Genomic DNA, 21859 nt, shown 5'->3' with positions numbered 1-21859 from the left:
TTATATATCATGCGATGCACGGGGTTCTAAGCTAGTATATTTATAAAACCAAATCAGATCGTTGTTTGGCTACATGAGAAAAGGTCCCGAAACTCTTAGCTAAGCAAGCATTGCCGCAATAACCATAGCGTACCAAAGTTCTAGTTTTAAAAATGTCTAGTGGGCCTTGGAACCATGTTCCACCTATACTGGGCCTACAGTATTATAACATGCGGGCCTCAGATTTAAGAGATATCCGGCCCAAGGCTGGGCCGGCCTTCTATGGATCGACACGTGTGTGCAGTGTGCCCCCTTTCGATCTGGGCTGGCCGACGTCGAGCTAAAACAAAACCCTCGCGCCGTATCCCCATTCCCCTCCCTCTTCACCACACGGGGTTTTCAGAAGATCCATCTCGTCCGATATTGAAGACAATGCTTTTTTCTCCGAGGTTGTTCTTGATCTTGTTGTCCTCTACTCACTTAATTTTTTCGCTATTTTCCGTATATCAATAGGATGATCTCAAGCGATGGCACTTGTTCTCCTCCAACCATCTGACAAAGCTTCGAGCTTTTATTCACTGGCTTCCCTCCCGATTTCTGATCATCTCGACGTATTTTTTTCGAAAGCAATTGGTTTTGATGCCTTCTTGCATGATTTTTCTGATACAATACTTTATCTTCGTAAATTTTTGTCCATTCTTGGATGATTCTTAGCAATGCTATCCTTTCCAAAGATTCGGCCGGCATTTTTTTTTTCCCTGGCCCTTATTTTCTTTCTCGATGGTGCATTGCATTTTTTTTCCGAAGTAGGTTGCGAGCTTAAACGTTTTCTTGTTAAAACTCTCACCCTTGGTCCATTTGCCTGTTTTGATCTTTTCACACTTCATACTTTCTTGCTTTTTGATTTTTTCACAATTTTTGTTTTAGCATCGTCTGGTAGAAATAGTGTTGGGGAAATTGGCGTATTAAGAGTGCTATATTTTCCTTTTTTTTTTTTTTAAAGAGAAAGACAAACATGAATAAAGTTCTGAAATAGTGATTTTCTTGTTTTTTTTTCACGAGGAGTAGTATTAGAGTTTTAGCATGGCTTGTTCTTGGGTCGCTAAATTATCAAAAGAGTTGTTGCGCAAGGAATTGGGCACTTACTGTCAGCCTCGACATGGAGAATTTGGCAACCTAAATTTTTTAAATTCGATGCTTCTAAGAAGGTTTAGCACTAAAGTGTCTGCTTCCGAGCAGATGAATCTTATTAGATAGCTAAGAGAAAAGACGAGCGCGCCCATAAGAGAGGTCGAGGCAGCGCTTGTTAGTTGTAATTGGGATATTGGTATGTTATCTTCTTTCACCCTTTGGGCCATTGCTTGCTTACCTAGAATTGATGTTTCCATGCACTGTACTTTACTTGTTAGTAGATTTATGTAGAGGCTGCACACAAGGACCTGAGAAAGAGAGGGGTGGTGCTTGCATCGAAGAAGTCGTCACGGACTGCTGCCGAGGGTTTACTTGCACTGGCACAAAATGACAACAGGGCTGTTGTAGTTGAACTTAACTGCGAGACTGATTTTGTTGCAAGAAATGAGATATTTCAATACCTGGTCAGTATCATGCTTTTGTAGATCTTTTAGCCCAGTATATTGCCTCTAGCATACAATTTGATTATGAAAACCTTAAACATTCCCTCCCTAAGTATTCATTTCTGTATTCTCTGTTCTTCTGTTCCATATTTAAAGTGTTCCTTGTTGGGTGAAACTGGCTAGGTTCTAGATACCTTATGCATTTGATATATCAACAAATGTTTAAGTTGGACCATCCTACCAAAAAAGATTTGGTGGTTCATAGTGTTTGCTTTGGAACTTTAATGTCATTGTTATTGCTTTTAATCTAAGATTAAAAAAGTTAACGCTTGTTGCCGACAAAAGCTCGGCCCGTCACGTGAGATATTGTCCGCTTCGGCCCATGGGCCTCACGGTTTTGCCTTTTAAAAGATGCCTCATGTGAGAAGGATTTTTTCCTCCTTATAAGCGCGAGTCCCCCTTGACTCACAACCGATGTGAGACTATTGGTGCCCTCCACATTATTAGAACCACAACAGAGCCCCCCAGTCAAGGGGGACTCCAATGTGTATAGTCCGAGAAGCCCCACAATTAGCTGAGGCAGACCTCAGCCCCAGAGAATCGAAGCTGACCTCGACTCCTACCTGGCGCACCATTGTTGCGGACAAAGGCTCGGCCCGTCACGTGAGATATTGTCCGCTTCGGTCCATGGGCCTCATGGTTTTGCCTTTTAAAAGATGCCTCACGTGAGAAAGATTTTTTCCACCTTATAAGCGCGAGTCCCCCTTGACTCACAACCGATATGGGACTATTGGTGCCCTCCACATTATTAGGCCCTTCATCGTCGTTCTTTTTCATTTTTTAGATATTTCTTTAGCTTCAGTTGCGTCGAACTCCTTTAGGTTTTTGATAGGGTTCCTCTCCCTTTGTCATGTAGTCGAAGTTCAACCGTCTCTTTCTTTGTTTAGGTATGTTTACACCTTCAAGTGCCACCCCTCGGCGAAGGACTGGTGGTATTTCTCCCTCCAGTTTGGCAAGAAAGGATTGCTGAAAGGTGCTCCCTCTTCAATCCACAACTGGAAGGGGAAGTACCTCTTCGTCCACTGCCCAACTTTGAGGCTGGGATTGCCCCCTTGGTGCTCTCTGAGGGACTCTGTCCGTCGGGCTCCTAGCCTGGGGGAGGACGACCTTCAAGTCGCCCGGAGGCTTCTTGGTTATTCGGCTCCTTCCTTTCCCAACCTTCTGAAGGAGCAGTTTTTGTGCAACATCGGCTTGAGTCCCCTGGATCCTGCGAGTATCCCATCTTTTCTTTCCTCTTCTTTTCTCCCGCTCTTCTTCTTTTGCTTCTTCTTCTTTTTCTTTTTTTTTTTTGTGTGTCACTTCTTCCTTTTCCACCCCATCACTGATTTTTGATTTTTTTTTTTTTTAGGAATGGACGTCGAAGCAGCACAGATGCTCGCTAGGGGCCTCAAGGCCCACAAAAGAAAAGGCTCCGCGGCCTCCGGATCAGCAAAGAAGGCTAGAATGGAGGAGATGAGCTCGGCCATGCCTGCCCAGGCGGCCTTCGCAGTTGACGTTCCTTCGGACGCCGAACCTCCGACTCCCCGGGCCCCTTCAAGGAATCCCCCCACTGAGGTTTCCATTTCGGGGGTCCGCTCCGCGGAGGCGCCCGAGGTCGAGAGGGGGAGGAGAAGGAAGTCGGTGGCCCGCAGGGTGAGTAGCCGTCGGGCCGCCATCGAAGAATCCTACAGTTCCGAAGAAGAACCGATGGAGAATCCCATCAATGACAGGGACTTGATAAAGCGGTTGATTGACGGCTGCATCCTGCCTGAGATCGTCGAGAGGATTGATCGCGCCGATCCCGAACAGCGGGTTTGGGACTCTCTAGGATCCTTTCTCGAGGTAAACAGATTCACCTTCCCCCTTCCCCTCGCTCCTTCATTTAATTAGCTTCTCAACCTTCCTTCTGACCTCCTAGCCGCCCTTGCAGATCAGGCACCAGCTCCTTGCCAATATCGAGGTGATGAATCGGGCAAGGAGGGACGCCATCCAGGCGGAGGAGAGTCGCCGGGCCGAAGTCGCTCGCCTCAAAGAAAAAGCAGCCGAGGTAGTCACCCTCCAAGAGGCCCTGGAGAGAGAAAAGTAGGCCCTGGAGAAAGAGAAGCAGACCTCGGAGGAGACGGTAAGGAAGGAGGAGGCCGAGGTCGCAAATTTGGCGGAGCAGATCCCAGTCATGATCTCAGAGGTCAGGGTTCTAGCGGTGGAGTTCAAGGCCTCTGCGGAGATGAGGGACTTTAATGTCAAGTTCGGCCAAGAAGCATTCATCAAAGGATTCGAGCTCTACCAGGAGAAGGTGGTCAGAAAATTTCTCGAGCTCGATCTCAGCTTCTTGGGCGAGGCGTCTGAAGACAAAGCCGGTCCCTCTCCCACTGCTACTGCCACCGCAGCCCCCCTTCCAGGGACACCGAGCTCCCCAACTCCTATTTCAGAGGTCTGAGACCTCTGACCTTGTATTTTTCTTTTACTGTAATTTTTCTTTTTCTTTTTGTCTTTAAGAAACATTCAATCAATAAAGTTGAATTTCTTCTTATGGAGGGCTTCTCCACTCTTCCTTCCTCCTCCTTTTTTGCTTTTCTTTCTGCAATGAGATGCACCTTGACGCTTTTGTCTCCCGATGGTAGTGTCCTGCCGAAGCGCTTCTCCTGCCACAGGAGATTTCGCTGAAGTCCACGATCCAGCATCTGAAGAAGGAAGTTCTTCATTTAACAAAAAAATCAAAGAAGATGGATGGCGAGCTTCGCAGGTTGAGGGAGAGCCACTCTGAAGCCACCGCGGAGGCCATCCGCTTCCGAAACCTCCACGTGAAGGGGATCATGGAGTACAGCCAGAGAAAGGCGAGCTTCGAGATGGAGCTCGAGGAACACAAGAAGCGTGCCAGCGATCGATCTTGGGCTCAGGCTGCCAAGATCAGTTCTCTCAGGGTGGAGCTGTCGGCTGCACAGGAGAGGATTAGCCAGTTGGAAGGAAGCTCATCCCGACTTCCGACTCGGGCCGACTGCGACAGGAAATGATCGAAGAAGGTCTCCGACCTTCAGCAACAGCTCCAGGATGCCGAGGCGAGCTATGACGCATACCGGGCCGGCTGGTGCAGGCAGGTGGACGAATACAAGGGGAAGCTCAGGATGGCGACCGACGAGGTTGCCCGCCTTCAAAGGCAGCTAGCTGAGGGGGCTCAGTCTGCTCCCATTTAGGATTCTGATGAACTCCAATCCCTGAGAAGGACTGTAGAAGAACTATCTGTTGCTCTCGGGGAGGGGAAGGCCGAACTGCAGCAATTAAGATCCAGCTGGTGTACGAGCAGCGGGCAGTCAAGGATGCGGAGGCAGAATCTGAGGTCCTGAGAAAAAAATGTCGAGAGGCGGAGAATGAAAGCCAGCGACTTCATCAGAGATATATGGAGATGCTAATGAGAGAGAAGAAATTGGAAGGAGAAGTCGAAAGCTTAAGGCACTCCCTGATGAGGGTCGATGCCGAAAGTCCGAGGTCGGGAGAAGCCGGGCCCCCTTAGGGCTCCTTTTGTCTTTCATCCTCCTATGTGCCTTCTTTTGCCGCTTGTTTGTTTGTTGGCGTTGTTGCTTTTCTTTTTCTTTTAGATGCCGATGTCGTCTGGAGGTTCTTGGGTGTCGCCGCATCGGCTTGCTTTTCTTGTCATCTTTCTTCTTCAGCCTCAAGGGCTCTGTAATGCACATTTTGCCAATGAAATGAAAAGGTTTTTGTTACCTCTTTTACTCATGTGTCGAATTATCATTTGCCGAGCTTCCTTCGACTTTTGCATTGTCCGATATCGATGCCGTTCGAAAGTACCCGATCGTCATCGCATTGACCCGTCCTTCTGTTTATGGCCGCTGATTTGTCCGGGACCACTCGAGTTTGACACCTCCTTTTAGAGTTCAAGCTGGGAGATCTGGGCTTATCGTCGCCCTGAGGAAGCCGCCTTATCTCTGGCTCGTGTTGAGAGCTTTCTTGAAGGTCGAAAATTTTGATAAGAACCTCAATCCTTGCTAAGACGAGGTTCCTTGCATCTTTGATACAATTTATTTTTCATTCGTCGCTGATGCAGTCCGTCACTTTCCTTTTTAACTCCCCTCCCCTTTTTCTTTTTCTTTTTCTTTTTTCGAGTGAGGGTTTTCCCTCTGCTCTTGGTGGGATCGCGGGAGCGCGAAGGGGTCGCTGGGAAGGTTCCCTTCTTCCTATCTGGTCTTAAATGACCAGATCTTGATTGGCGTCAGGACGGGGTTCTTCTCCTATTTCTGACATAATCAATTTTAGCTCAAGTTAGGATGAGGTCCTCCTCTTGTCGCTAACAGGGCTATGGGGGCGCATATGGGCGCTGCGGGGCCTCTCCCCCCATCCGGTCTGAGTGTAATCGGGCCTTCGACTTTGCTCATATTAGGGCGAGGTTCTCCTCCTGTCCCTAACATGGCCGTGGGGGCGCATATGGGTGCTATTTGGCCTCTCCCCCCATCCGGTCTAAGGGTAACCGGACCTTCGACTTTGCTCATGTTAGGGTGAGGTTCTCCTCCTGTCCCTAACATGGCTGTGGGGGCACATGTGGGCGTTGCAGGGCCTCTCCCTCCGTCCGATCTAAGGAGAACCGGGCCTTCGACTTTGCTCATGTTAGGGCAAGGTTCTCCTCCTGTCCCTAACATGGCTGTGGGGGCGCATATGGGCGCTGTTTGGCCTCTCCCCCCATCCGGTCTTAGGGTAACCGGGCCTTCGACCTTGCTTATGTTAGGGTGAGGTTCTCCTCCTGTCCCTAACATGACTGTGGGGGCGCATATGGGCGCTGTATGGCTTCTCCCCCCATCCGATCTACAAATAATCGGGCCTTCGACGTTGCCCACATTGGGGTTTATTTTTGTTGTCCGACGGGGTCGTCCCCTGTCGTTACAAGTCCGTGCCAAAAAGAAAAAGATGTGCAGATCTGAAAGGAATCTCGATTTAAAGTAGAGTCGTTCGTTATACATTTACAAGTTTTCAAATCCTAGTGCTGTGGAAGGTCTGCTTCCTGTCAAGGTCCTCCAGAGACGGAGTTGATGATCCCGATTGGAGGCCGATCTCCGGGCTGCTCTTCCCTCCTTGGCGGCTCAGGCTGCGACAGGGCCCTTGGCCGATCTTCTTTACCCTCAGATCGGCACCGTATGAACCTATCAAGTCGACCTCATCGGATGAGCTCCTCGATCTCATCTCGAAGCTAGATGCATTCCTTCGTGTCGTGGCCGTGGTCACGATGGTAGAGGCAGAACTTGTTAGGATTGCGCTTCCCGAGGTGCGTGTGCATCCTCTCTGGCCTTGAGAGCTACTCTCTGACCTCCATCAGCATCTGGATTTTTGATGCGTTGAGGGGGGCATAGTTGCGGAATCTTTTTGGGGGAGAGCCCCGCCGAGCCCGGCGCTCCGGGCTTCCCTGCCTGCGTGCTCAAGGAGGAGTCTGGACGCGCTTGTGCCCGGGAGGAGTTCGAGAATGTGGCCAAGCTTCTCTCGGCCCTTTTTTGACTACGGGCTTACTCAAGTCTCCCGCCTACCGCTCTCTCGCGGTCTCCTCATCCTTCATTTTGAAGGCTTCTTCCGCTCGGGCGTACCCTTCGGTCCGAGCCAATAGGTCAGCAAAATCTCTGGGATACTTCTTTTTCAGAGAAAATAAAAGGTCGTTCTTCTGAAGGCCGCCTTTCAGGGCGGCCATCGCTACCGATTGGTCCAAATTCTGGACCTCCAACGCGGCAACATTGAAACGGTTGATGTAGGCCCGAAGGGACTCCCCCTCCCTCTGCTTGATGTTCATGAGGGACTCCGAACCCTTCCGGGGATGCCGACTGCTAACAAAATGAGCCACAAACTGGTGGCTCATCTGATCAAAGGAAAAGATGGTACCCGACTTCAGCGTCGAGTACCAGTTTCTCACCGCTCCCTTCAAGGTGGATGGGAAGGCTCGGCATAGAATGGCGTCGGGCGCGCCATGAAGCAGCATCATTGTCCGGAAGGCCTCCAGGTGGTCAACTGGATCCGAAGTCCCGTCGTAGCTTTCAAATTGAGGAAGTTTGAAGTTTGGCGGGATCGGTTCCTGCATGATCATTTGAGAAAAGAGATGGTCAGTACAAATGTCCTCACCATAAGCGGGGGGAGCATGGCGGAGTTCTTCAATCCGTCGGTTCATCTCCTGGAGCCTCCGGTCTAGAAAATCTTCTCGACTACGGGTCTCAAGGGTCCTCTGGCAGAATAGAGGTAGAGATCTTTCAGAAGTGGAATCATGATCTGACTGAGGGCTCTCCACCCTCGGATTCGTCTTTCCGGGAAAGACGGGGCGACTGGCCCAAGTGGCCCGTCCTACCGTCGGATTTTGGTGTTCTGGTGACGCTCTCTCCAGTCGCACTGATGCCTGCGGCTGCTGCTGCTGTTGTATGGCCTGCACAGCTTCAGTGAGGCCTCTGACCTGCTGCACCAGTAGGTCGAATTGCTTCGCTCCAACCACCGTTGCCGGAGGAGGAGGAGGAGGCTGGGAAACTGGGGGTGAGGTCGGAGCCTGAGATCTGGCCGCGGAGGTCGTGGATCGCCGCGTGGATGCTTTGCGGAGAGGCATCGGGCAAAGACCTAGTGGGGGAAGGAGGAGGGGACGTCCGAAAAGATGATCGGAGGCGGTCCCGTTGAGCGCTCCTTTAAGAACAAGGGTACTGCGAAGACACAGGTCCTTCCTCTAGCGCCAATCATGTTGGTATAAAAATCCACCTACGTCAGAGAAGCTGGAGTTGAGGGAGTCGCGGTCGCCGTCGGGACCTGCAAAAGAAGTCTAAATCGGAGTTGGGGTTACTCCAGCAAGACCCTCTGACGCTCAAGTCAGTTCTCTGCCTCAACAAGAATGGAGTGCTCGAACGAAAATTTTAGCAGAATTTTGGGATAGAAAATTAGAGCTTAGAGAATAACGTATCTGGGGTCCCCTCTTTTATAGACGGAGGGTGCAACAGACTGATAGCGATGCCTGTAACCGTCTGGCAGTGGGCCGCTCGGGGTCAGGAGGAGTTCGTTGCGAAGAGTAGTGGAGTGGAATCGTGGCCATCATCGGGACCTGCCACGTGGAGTCTGTTGCGGGGAGTGGAGCGGCGTCCATTGTCGCGACTTGCTAGAGGGTGGAGGGGCCGTGCGGTATCCATCGTAGGAAGTGGAGCAGAGTTGTGGCCGTTACTGTAGTCTGCCAGGGAGTGATGGAGCCGCGTGGGATTCGTCGCAGGAAGTGGAGCAGAGTCGTGGCCATTACTGAGGGCTGCCAGGGAGTGGTGGAGCCGCATGGAATCCATCGCAAGAAGTGGAGCAGAGCCGTTACTGCGGCCTGCCAGGGGGTCCAGGCCTGTCGGCCAAAGTTCGTCTGGAGTGTCTGGCGGAGAGAGGTGGCTAGCTACTCGTCTGAGAGGAGCTCGGAGTCTAGCTCCCGTAGAAGTCCGGACGAAGTCTTCCTTCAGTCGAAGTCGGGGACGAAGTCCGGCTCCCGTAGGAGTCCGGGCGAAGTCTTCCTTCAGTCGAAGTCGGGGATGAAGTCCGGCTCCCATAGGAGTCCGGGCGAAGTCTGTTTGTGATTAAAATCGGAGGTGAAGTCCGGCTCCCGTAGGAGTCCAGACGATGTCTTCCTGCAGCCGGAGTCAGGGACAAGGTCCGGCTCCCGTAGGAGTCCGAGCGAAGTCTACCTGCAATTAGAGTCAGGGGCGACGTCCGGCTCTTGTAGGAGTTCGGACGAAGTCTACATGCAATTGATGTCGAGGCGAAGTCTGGCTCCCGTAGGAGTCCGGACGAAGTCTACCTGCAATTGAGGTCGGGGGCGAAGTCCGGCTCCCGTAGGAGTCCGGGCGGAGTCTTCCTTCAATCGAAGTCGGGGATGGAGTCCGGCTCCCATAGGAGTTCGGGCGAAGTCTTCCTGCAGCCGGAGTTGGGGACGAGGTCCGGCTCCCATAGGAGTCCGGGCGAAGTCTACCTGCAATTAAAGTCGGAGGCGAAGTCTGGCTCCCGTAGGAGTCCGGGCGAAATTCTCCTTCAGTCGAAGTCGGGGATGGAGTCCGGCTCCCGTAGGAGTCCGGGTGAAGTCTTCCTGCAGCCGGAGTCGGGGACGAGGTCCGGCTCCCGTAGGAGTCCGGGCGAAGTCTACCTGCAATTAAAGTCAGGGGCGAAGTCCGGCTCCCGTAGGAGTCCGGGCGAAGTCCTCCTTCAGTCGAAGTCGGGGATGAGGTCCGGCTCCCGTAGGAGTCCGGGCGAAGTCTACCTGCAATTAGAGTCAGGGGCGACATCCGGCTCCCGTAGGAGTTCGGACGAAGTCTTCCTTCAGTCGAAGTCGGGGATGGAGTCCGGCTCCCGTAGGAGTTCGGGCGAAGTCTTCCTGCAGCCAGAGTCGGGGATGAGGTCCGGCTCCCGTAGGAGTTCGGGCGAAGTCTTCCTGTAATTAGAGTCGGGGATGAGGTCCGGCTCCCGTAGGAGTCCGGACGAAGTCCACATGCAATTGAAGTCGGGGCGAAGTCCGGCTCCCGTAGGAGTCCGGGCGGAGTCTTCCTTCAGTCGAAGTCAGGGACGGAGTCCGACTCCCGTAGGAGTCTGGGTGAAGTCTTCCTGCAAGCCAGAGTCAGGGATGAGGTCCGGCTCCCGTAGGAGTCCGGGCGAAGTTTACCTGCAATTAAAGTCGGAGGCGAAGTCCAGCTCCCGTAGGAGTCCGGACGAAGTCTTCCTGCAGCCGGAGTCGGGGACCAGGTCTGGCTCCCGTAGGAGTCCGGGCGAAGTCTAGCAGGTGGTCGACCACCGCCGAACTTGGGTGGAGTCCGCCCGTCGTGGTGAGTCCGGCCCAGACTGGTGGAGGTTCATACGTCGGCAGAGCTCGGGGATGTTGCGGAGGCTCGGCCGTCGGAGAGGTTCAGAAAAATATCGCCGAAGGTCGGACGTCGGTAGAACCCTTGGAGGGTCACTCCTGTCACGAACTTCGGTTGGGGGGTATTTCATACCCAACAACCAGATTCACCAGTTCCGAAATATAGTCCAAGAGATCCATAGAGGGTGATCTATTTTGGATGAAAACTATCAAGTATCATGCTTGATAGATAAACTTCTATCCTCATGGTCTCAATTTGCCATGATCTTAGAAGATCCTAATCTTCTCTAACCCTTAGGTCTATTCTTCAATCTATTAGGACAAAAGATCAATTTAGCTTAGAGAAATTCAAAAAAATCAAAAAAATCAGCTTAAAGTTAAGGTCAATCTTACTAAAACCCAAAATCCTGATCCAAATCCTAAGGGTCAAAACTATAGAGGTCAAAACTATAGAAGTTATAACCTAAATTTCAAAGATAAAGGAAAGAATTTCAAAGGAAATGATAAACCTAAAATTCAAAATCAAAAGTTTAGATCTAACAATCAAGTCCAAAAACATAAGAAATAAGATAGTGAGAGGTTTTGCTTTGTTTATGGTCGAGACAATCATCTCGCATCCTAGTGTTTCTATCGAAAAAAACATAAGGTTGTCTATAAGAAGAAGAATTTGAAGAATCAATCCCAACTTAGACCTTAGGTTAACATGATCGAAGGAGAACTATCATCATTTAGGTCGGTCTCTTTTACTTCCTCTGTCAATTTAACCTATTTAGATTTAGAGTGGTGGTTAAATACTGGAGCCAACATCCATGTCTGTACTTATAGGTCTTGATTGTCATCATATTAGGGATCAAGTGGAGGAAGTATAAGCATGTGTGAGGAGACAACTATCAAAGTATTAGGGAGTGGAATAGTTAACCGGAAGTTGACCTCAGAAAAGACTTTAACTCTTCGAAATGTACAGCATGTACCCGCCATTAGAAGAAATTTGTTAAGTGGTTCTCTACTTCTTCAATTAGGTTTTAAGGTGGTCTTAGAATCCAATAAAGTTATAATTTCTAAAGGAGATGTATTTATTGGAAGGAACTTTGTGTCCGAAGGATTGTTCAAGTTAAATGTATTTTCTCCTTCAAAAATTAATGAAAATTTAGTTAGTTCTTCATCTCTTATACTAATTTTTGAATCTTATGAAACCTGGCATGGAAGATTGAGTCTTTTTAATCTTATATCAATCAATAAAATGTCTAATCTTAATTTGATTCCAAAAATAAACATCGATCATAATTTAGTGTGAAGTTTGTTTTCAATCTAAACAACCTAAAAAAATCTTTCAAGCTTGTAGTTTTTAGAGATACTCAAAATTTTGAAATTATTCATAGTGATGTTTGTGATTCCAATAGAGGACCAACTCAAGTAGGTAGTTATTATTTTGTAACTTTTATTGATGACTTCTTTAAGTTTTGCTATACCTATCTTTTGAAAACTAAAGATGAAGTTCTTAACAAGTTTAAGATTGATAAAGCAGTAACTGAAAATCAACTTGAAAAAAAATTAAAATCTTAAGGTCTGATCGAGGAGGTGAATATACTTCAAATAAATTGATCCTATTCTGTGAAGAAAATGAGATAATTTATGAAGTCGCTGCTCCCTATTCTCCTCAATCTAATAGTGTGGCTGAGCTAAAGAATAGAATCCTACTGAAAATGATTAATGCCATGATAATAAGTTCTGGTGTACCTCAAAACTTATGGGGAGAGATATTTTTGTCAGCTTGCTATATTCTAAATAGAATTTCATCTAAGGATAGAGAAAAGGCATCCTATGAACTTTGGAAAGAACATCAACCTAGGCTCAGTTATTTTCGAGTTTGGGGGTGCTTGGCTAAAGTTGGAATTTTCGAACCAAAAAGAGTTAAGATAGGACCTAAAATCGTTGATGCTGTTTTTGTTAGTTATTCTCTAGATAGTAACATCTATAGGTTTCTTGTTGTCAATTCTAAATCCCTATGATATCAAACAATATCATCATTGAATCCAAAGATGCAACTTTTTTCAAAAATATATTTTTTTTAAAAGTCGATTTTCTATATCAACTACTGATTAGTCATCCTGTTCAGTTTTATCTCCATCATCATCTCTTCCAACTCTAGTAGAAGTAAATCCTGAACCTGAGCTTAGGAGAAGCAAGAGAATTAGAGTTAAAAAATATTTTGATGATGGCTTCTTTACTTTCTTGATAGAAGATATCCTTACCACTATCAAAAAACTATAAACTCTCTTGATGCTCCATTCTGGAAGAAGGCAATAAATAGTGAAATTGAATCCATTATTGAAAATAATATTTGGATGCAAGTGAATCGTCAAAAATAAGATGAGGACTGATGGTACCATTGAACAATACAAGGTCAGGCTTGTTGCTCAATGTTTCAGGCAAAAAGTTAGTATTGACTTCTTTGATACCTATTCACCTGTAGCCCATATTACTACTATTCAAGTTCTGCTTGCTTTACCTTCCATCCATAAATATATCATTCATCAAATGGATGTCAAAACTGCCTTTTTACATGGAGATCTTGAAGAAGAGATCTATATGTATTAATCTAAGGATTTTTCTATGCCAGGTCAGAAGCATAAAATTTGTAGACTTATTCGATCTCTCTATGGGTTGAAGCAAACTCCTAAGCAATAGCACGAAAAGTTTGATCAAGTAATTTTTTCTTATGGATTTTAAATCAATGAATCAGATAATTATCTTTATAATAAACAAATTGAAGATCGATTCATTCTTTTTTGCCTCTATATTGATGATATTTTAATTCTTGCTCCAGATCTTGACTTAACCAATAACATCAAGAACTTTCTATCACATCATTGTGATATACAATATTTAGGTGAGGCTGATACAATTTTTGGTGTTGGTGCAAAAATTCACTTGCATCGGAGAAGCGGAGTCGAGGGAGTCGCGGTCGCCGTCGGAACCTGCAAAAGAAGTCTAAACCGGAGGTGGGGTTACTCCGGCAAGACCCTCTGACGCTCAAGTCAGTTCTCTGCCTCAACAAGAATGGAGTGCTCGAACGGAGATTTTAGCAGAGTTTCTAGGTAAAAATAAGAGCTTAGAGAATATCGTATCTGGGGTCCCCCTTTTATAGGTGGAAGGGGCAACAAACTGATAGCGATGTCTGTAACCGTCTGGCAGTGGGCCGCCCAGAGTCAGGAGGAGTTTGTTGCGGAGAGTAGTGGAGTGGACCTGTGGCTATCACCGGGGCGTGCCACGTGGAGTCTACCACGGGGAGCGGAGCGACGTCCGTTGGCGCGACTTGTCAGAGGATGGAAGAATCATGCGGTATCCGTCGCAGGAAGTGGAGCAGGATCGTTGCTATTATTATGGCCTACCAGGGAGTAATGGAGCCGCATGGAATCCGTCGCAGGAGGTGGAGCAGAGTCATGGCTGTTGCTGCGGCCTGCCAGGGGGTAATGGAGCCGCGTGGAATCCATCACAGGAGGTGGAGCAGAGTCGTGGCTGTTGCTGCGGCCTGCCAGGGGGTCCAGGCCTATCAGCCGGAGTTCGGCTGGGGTGTCTGGCAGAGAGAGGTGGCTAGCCATCCGTCTGAGAGGAGCTTGGAGTCCAGCTCTCGCAGGAGTCCGGATGTAGCCTTCCTTCAGTTGAAGTCGGGGACGAAGTCTGGCTCTCACAGGAGTCCGGGTGGAGTCTTCCCGTAGCCAGAGTTGGAGACGAGGTCTGGCTCCCGTAGGAGCTCGGGTGAAGTCTACCTACAATTAGAGTCAGGGGCGAAGTCCGACTCCCGTGGGAGTCCGGATGAAGTTTACCATCAGTCGAGGTCTGGGATGAAGTCCGGCTCCCGTAGGAGTCCGGACGGAGTCTTCCCGTAGCCGGAGTTGGAGACGAGGTCTGGCTCCCGTGGGAGTCTGGGTGAAGTCTACTTGCAATCAAAGTCAGGGGTGGAGTCCGGCTCCCGTAGGAGTCCGGATGAAGTTTACCATCAGTCGAGGTCGGGGATCAAATCCGGCTCCCGTAGGAGTCCGGGCGGGGTCTTCCCGTAGCCAGAGTTGGTGACGAGGTCTGGCTCCCGTAGGAGTCTGGACGAAGTCTACCTGTAATCAAAGTCAGGGGCGGAGTCCGGCTCCCGTAGGAGTCCGGATGAAGTTTACCATCAGTCGAGGTCGGGGATGAAGTCCGGCTCCCGTAGGAGTCCGGGCGGAGTCTTCCCGTAGCTGGAGTTGGAGACGAGGTCTGGCTCCCGTAGGAGCTCGGGCGAAGTCTACCTACAAAGAGAGTCAGGGGCGAAGTCCGGCTCCCGTGGGAGTCCGGATGAAGTTTACCATCAGTCGAGGTCGGGGATGAAGTCCGGCTCCCGTAGGAGTCCGGGCGGAGTCTTCCCGTAGCCGGAGTTGGAGACGAGGTCTGGCTCTCGTAGGAGTCTGGGTGAAGTCTACCTACAATCAAAGTCAGGGGCGGAGCCCGGCTCCCGTAGGAGTCCGGATGAAGTTTACCATCAGTCGAGGTCGGGGATGAAGTCCGGCTCCCGTAGGAGTCCGGACGGAGTCTTCCCGTAGCCGGAGTTGGAGACGAGGTCTGGCTCCCGTAGGAGTTTGGGCGAAGTCTACCTGCAATCAGAGTCAGGGGCGGAGTCCGGCTCCCGTAGGAGTCCGGATGAAGTTTACCATCAGTCGAGGTCGGGGATGAAGTCCGGACGGAATTTACCAGCAATCGGGGTCGAGGACGGAGCCCGGCTCCCGTAGGAGTCCGGGCGAAGCCTTTCCACAATCGGAGTTGGGGACAAGATCCGGCTCCCGTAGGAGTCCGGGCTGAAATCTACCTGCAATCAGAGTCAGGGGCGGAGTCTGGCTCCCGTAGGAGTCCGAGCTGAAATCTACCTGCAATCAGAGTCAGGGGCGGAGTCTGGCTCCCGTAGGAGTCCGGATGAAGTTTACCATCAGTCGAGGTCGGGGATGAAGTCCGGCTCCCATAGGAGTCCGGGCGGAATCTTCCTGTGGCCGGAGTTGGAGACGAGATCCGGCTCCCGTAGGAGTCCGAACGAAGTTTACCTGCAGCTGGAGTCGGGGATGAAGTCCGGCTCCCATAGGAGTTCGGGCGGAGTCTTTCCGTAGCCGGAGTTGGGGACGAGGTCCGGCTCCCGTAGGAGTCCGGGCTGAAATCTACCTGCCATCACAATCAGGGGTGAAGTCCGGCTCCCTTAGGAGTCCGGACGATGTTTACCAGCAATCGGGGTCGAGGACGGAGCCCGGCTCCCGTAGGAGTCCGGGCGAAGCCTTTCCACAATCGGAGTTGGGGACGAGATCCGGCTCCCGTAGGAGTCCGGACTGAAATCTAGTCGTTGTAGGAATCTATCGTTGGAGAAGTTCAGCCGTTGGCGAAGTCCGGGGTAGTTCGAATTGGAGTTGAACCTGGCTGGAAGAAATCTGGAAGGGATTCGGAGAGTAGCTGATAGTCGTAGAAAGTCGGCTGGCGGTGGAGCTTAGTGAGCGCTTAGGGCGGTTTAATAGATGACTGGGGGGACTCATGTTGAAGGAGCTCGGGTGGTGTAGTGGAAGTTCGTCTGTCGGAGGAATTCAGTTAGGGGAGGTACCGTCTGCGGTCGACAGCCGGAGGAGTCCCGGGAGGGTCAATCCTGTTAAGAACTTCGGCTGAGGGTATTTTATACCCAACACTTGGTATGAAGATCATTCGACTTTCTGATTCAATCTATCTATCTTAATCTCATTATACTCAAATGATTATTAATAAATTTAATTATTCTGATTACCCTTATGTATCTACTCCTTATAATCCATCCATCCATCTCTTAAAGAACATAGGAAAATTTGTGAACCAAGAAAAGTATGCTCAAATCATAGGTTTCTTAATGTATCTTTCTAATCAGATTAGATCAGATATTGCTTATACTATTTCTAAACTTAGTAGATATACTAATAATCCTAGTATAGTTCATTAAACTGTTTTAGAGAGAGTATTCCGATAGCTTAAAGTTCAATAGATTATTCCCTTCATTTTGTAGGTTATTCAAATGTACTGGAGGGTTACAGTGATTCAAATTGAATTTCTGACACATTAGATGTCAAATCTACTTCGAGCTATGTTTTCTTTCTTGGAGGAAGTGCTATCTTTTGGCAATCTTCTAAATAAATTATTTCAACTAGAAGTACAATGGAAGCTGAACTTATTGCCCTTGAAACAACTTGTTCTAAAGCTGAATGACTACAAGAACTTTTATTTGAGATTCCTTAGTATCTTCTTCTATTCCTCCCACATCTATTTATTGAGATTCGAAAGCTGCAATAGATTTTTATAAAAAAACTTATGAATATTAAAATAAATAGATATATTAAAGTAAGACAAAAGTTTGTAAGAAGAAAAGAAAAATTTTAAATTATTTTTTTAAATTATATTGCAATTAACCTTAATCTTGTTGATTGCTTTACAAAAAGCTTAAATAGGACTAAGATTCTAGAATCATCGAGAGGGATGGGGCTTAGCCTATAAAAGACTTCCAGCAGTGGGAATCCAACCTCTGTGATAGGAGATCTCTTGAAGAAGGTTCAATATGATAATAACAAACTGATTGGTTGGTCAAGGAGCACATGTGGTTTATCAGATATAGGAGTCATTGACTCCAGCCCATCCTTATGGTGATTAGTGCTCCTATGTAGTTGTTAGGAAGAGTTTATCTCTGAATGAGATCCAAGAGATATTTTTAGAGATGTGACATTACACACATCCATGAAGGGTTTCACCTATGTGAAAGTATCTGTACTTGACCACGGCTAGAGACATAGGCAATCTCTAGAAACTCTCATAAAATAGTTAAGATATTTACACAGTCATTAATGTGCAAACTTGTGATATGAGCTTCTATATTGTGTGTAGTAGTAGAAATCTGAGTTAAAGGAATATAGTTGAAGATCTGGTTCACTTCGTTTCTTTTAGGTTGTTATTAACATTAAGTGAAGTTAAGTCATGAAAGACACTTTATCTATTGCATAGTATATATATCCAATAGAAAATTATTTCACATTATTGAATTTTTAAATTTTAATTGTTTTAGCAATTTTGAGTTTTAAAGGGGATTGTTGGTGTTTTGGAGAGGAATTAAAAACTCAAAATTTCCTCCAACCATTTCCAACAAAACCTCTAACTTTTAAGATGTTTAGTCCCATATTGGAAAAAAAAAAAATTGGGAGGGAGTTTATTTTGAAGACCCTTCTCTTAGGCCTATGAACATGCGTACGTGGCCTGGTCTGGCTCGGCTTGCACACGCACGCATGCGTCTGTGGTGTGGCGGGGCCTATATTTTATTTTCCTTGCTTAATTTTTTCTAATCATTACTGATTTTTTTTATTAAATACTGTATTTTAACTTTCTGTTCTGCCCGTTATTTTTTATCCGTTAATTTCCTACTCGTTAGATTGATTAATGTTTTTCTGCCCGTTTAGACTGGTTAATTATGTGGTTAATATGTTTTTTAATAGCCCAAACAACTAGTCCTTGGGCCTATAAATTGGGCCGTGGTGGAGGGATTTGAACATGCATGAAAATACTCCCTCTCTTTCCTGATCTAAGATCTTCCTTTCCTCAAAACATCATTCTTTCCCTTCCAAAGTTTTTTTTTAATCTATTCATTTGATCTTTTATCTCCCGGGTTGAAGCTATGTCATCCTTTCTACAGTCGTGCCCATAGAAGAGGTAATCGGTTGTATCTTGGGGCAGAGTTCTCGAGTCTGATCTCGCACGAGGGTTGGAAATCACCTTAGGACAGTGCAACGCACACCTCAGTTTGTAAGTTTTAAATTAATTTTTAATATTAATTTTAGTATATTATTTGATTGTTAGTTCAATTAGATTGCAATCGGCTCTCATGAAAACAGATTTCATCACGGATCCCTAACAATGCATACAAAGTTGCTGCTCTGAGTGCATCATATGCAAGGCCATCACCTTTTTTGTGCATAAGGCTACCAAAGTTCGAGTAAATATATTTTGTAAAAAGATGAAGTTGTCTTCCATTTCAGTTAAGGATGAAATCCATGATTCTTAGGCATGGCTTCCAGAAAAAGATTAATGAGTATGCACTTATTGTTATTCCGAAGATTTTGAAGGATTTGATCTGTACTTGAAAAGCTGCTCGGATCAGATCTTTTAAAGGAGATTCAATCTAAGACTCCAAAAAATCTTCCATAAGAGAAGTATAATACAGATGATTAATTTGAATTTTCTGTATCGGATCTTTTCTTTTTAAGTACTTCTAGAGGATTTAAAAAAAAAATTGTTGTTTTGCGATATTTTATCTCCTTTTCAAACTTATATGACGGCAAGAACGCACCTGTTATTCTATGTGGAAATTCTTACTAATTATGACTGAATGAGATCACCAATGCAAGATCCTGGAAACACAATATTCACTACGTGAGGTGTTGCAGAATATATGTTTATAGTACATGTTCTTCAAAAGAATTAATAAAATCCTGTTCTTAATCGAAGTGCATGCTTGTATTTTTTATCCATTGTTCGAGATTGACAAATCCAATTTATAAATCCCCTATGAAGCAGTATGAGCAGAAAGTTATCATATGTCAGTACCCATTTCTTGCAGTAAGACTTAGATTTGTGTACTTGCATGCATGCATGAACGTGAAATCATTGTGCCTAAAGTTGGTGTCTCCCTAGGTGTTCCGATCGATTTAAGGAATTATAGTTATACAAATCATCTCCTCCATGGAATTCTTTGAGCTCCTACTGATGTGATGAAATTCCTGATATCCTGCTCAAATATGTCTGTGGTGATTTTTTCAATAGTAACAGGATCAAAGTTTGCATTAATTTGAACATCTTCTGCAGTAAAGTTTTGGCTCTGTTTTTTCATAAGCTTTCAGCTCCTTGGTTGAACCATGCATTTTCTCTTCATGGTGGGAAGTTCTTTTCCTGGATTTATGCGTTCTCTCTTGCATTCTTGCCATGGTTATGTTTTGGTGCCATGATGAACTTAAAAATGGCACGTTCCAGAAGAAGCAGAAAAATGGCAAGCAATCTTCAGCAAAAGCACAGAAGAAACAGAGAGGAATGCCAAATCTGCCAGAACGGAGGTCTCAAAGGATAGCTCAAAAGCTGAAAGTTAACGAACACCATCTTGTGACCCTCAGGAAACGCATTGGAGTTGGGGCCTTGTTTCAGGCAGATGTTCCAGAGTGGACAGACCCACCCCATGTTCCAGATGTTTCTGAAGGCAATGAAGATTTGGATAATTCAAGGTGGTTGGGTACCAGAGTCTGGCCGGTAAAAGGGGATGATAGAAATATTAGTGAGGCGATGATCAGAAAAGCCAGGCCAAACTCATGTGCCTGCAGCGCTCCAGGATCTGTAGCCTGCATAAGTTCTCATGTAACTGCGGCAAGACTTCAACTTCAGTGTGACTTGGGTCCAGCTTTCTTCCGTTGGGGGTTTGATGAAATGGGTGAAGATGTTTCTGAGTTGTGGACGCGCGCATGAGGAACCGATGAAGTTTGACCCTCTTGAAAGACTCAGATCCTGAGTCAGAAAACCAGACTTTCTGAAAGCTTGCCCAGAACTGTTTCATCTCCAAGATCTGACAAGATTTGGTGAGCTTTTATGTTAATGTTTTTATTCCAAGACGGATGAGCAACCAGAGCAGATTGCCATCTGCGGAGGTCAATTCTGAGGATGATGATGATGACGATGATGAAAAAGATGAAAAACCTCATGATGATGGGAAAAAGGGCAAAGCTCTTGAAGTCTCATGCTCCAGGTCTTCTCAAAGGTATTGATAGTTTAGAATACTTTCTTATGTGCACTGTATGCTCCTGACCTGAATATCACACCAAAGATTTGTTTTAATTATCAAGTGCAATTTCTGTTAACTATATTAAGAGTAACTTGCATTGTTAAACTGCGATATGTTGGATTTTAAGATGGAAACGTGCTGGGCCATAGGCTAGATAAGTGCCTAATTTATGCATGCTTGGTAGTGGCCCACATGTTTTTTATTTAAAATTTGAGATGACAAACTGTTTTTTGAACTTAGAAAGTTTTACTGCATTTTAACTATAATTTTTCAGAATACAAGAAGAGATTTTTTTTTTTTTTTTTCCTTTTAGAATACAGTTCTTCTTGGCATTCTATTTTAGGTCTCAGAATTTGAAGAAACCTAGAAGGTGTATTGTCAGCAATATGGGCATACAGTTGTAGCGGTGCTTCAGCATGTAGGCTACTCTGAAATCAGTTTTTTTCTTTCTTCTTCTCTCTCTCTCTCTGTCTTTTTTCTTTTTTTTTTGTGTGTGTGTGTTTTTCTTGGCTTGGTGCTTAAGAGATCTGAATGTGTCTAATTTTGCAGACTTGGGAAGGTACATAGCCGGTAAGGTTCAAATGATGAGCTAGTTAGGTAGAAGTAGATCATCCTCAATAGCAACACAGATTGGGAACAACTAATGGGAACGTTGTTGAGTTGGTAACTGACAGGAGATATTTTGATTTTTCAAATGTACAGGATAGACAGCAGCATAACTGTAAAAAGACGTACTATTCTCTACATTTCAGAATTTTGGATATTTTGTGCCACAATTGGTTTTTGCTGGATTAGTATAATTTCTGCCCATTCATAGCAATTCTAAAAATGCCAGCTTCTCCAATTATTTTGTAAGGTTTTCTTGAAGTTCCACCTGTCTGCATCACTCAAACAGTCCCGTACAGATGTCTATTTTAATTCACGTTACCAACTAGTTGGATAAGTTCTCAGCATCTTGGTTCGTACCTAATTTTCTCCTTCCTTTTTTTTTTTTTTGTTTTGTTTTGTTATACCCTCGTGTTCTGCATCAATTACTTAGTATTCCAGTACTAGATCTCCACTTTAGTTCCCCTTGCATGGATTGTTGGATATGCTGATGATGCATCTATCAGCATCCCTTCACAATAAATTTGGACTAAATTGCTCCTTTTGTTTAGTGTTCTTATTGAACTTGAAAACCATGCTTCATTGCTTGTTTGATTGTAACTGCTGTCTCAAACTCCCTTATGTTTTCGAAAAGTTTAGCAATCAAACAATGCTAATCACAAAGAACATGTAATGTGGAGCTATATCCTGCTCAGTTACTTGGTTCTATGAAGGTTTCAATCTTGTTTCAGGAAAACCACAATCTGAACCTCTCCCAGCACCTTCCAAACTGTCATTGTTGCACCTGACTTATGTCCTCCATAATTTTCATTCAGCTCCCATGGCTGTTAGACTTGTAAAGCTGCCCTGGTTTATCTTTTACTATTTTCATTTTTAGGAAGGTACAAGACTTGTCACAGGCCCGAGGGTGAGTCGGCGTGAAAAAGGTCTGTTGGTATATCCCAACACAGGTCAACTGCTATTCTCATACCTTGGCTGTATAAGTAGCAG

The 21859-nt window shown here is 46.2% G+C and overlaps 1 pseudogene; it reads left to right on the top strand.

Annotated features, from left to right (window-relative positions):
* Window positions 1–326: 326 nt before the first annotated feature.
* On the top strand, window positions 327–21118 carry LOC105050609 (uncharacterized; annotated as a pseudogene).
* Window positions 21119–21859: the final 741 nt, after the last annotated feature.

Source organism: Elaeis guineensis, chromosome 10 (assembly GCF_000442705.2).
Source record: "Elaeis guineensis isolate ETL-2024a chromosome 10, EG11, whole genome shotgun sequence".
Classification (NCBI taxonomy): Eukaryota; Viridiplantae; Streptophyta; class Magnoliopsida; order Arecales; family Arecaceae; genus Elaeis; species Elaeis guineensis.
Note: the sequence above shows the minus strand (reverse complement) of the source record. Positions and strands in the feature narration are given on the sequence as shown.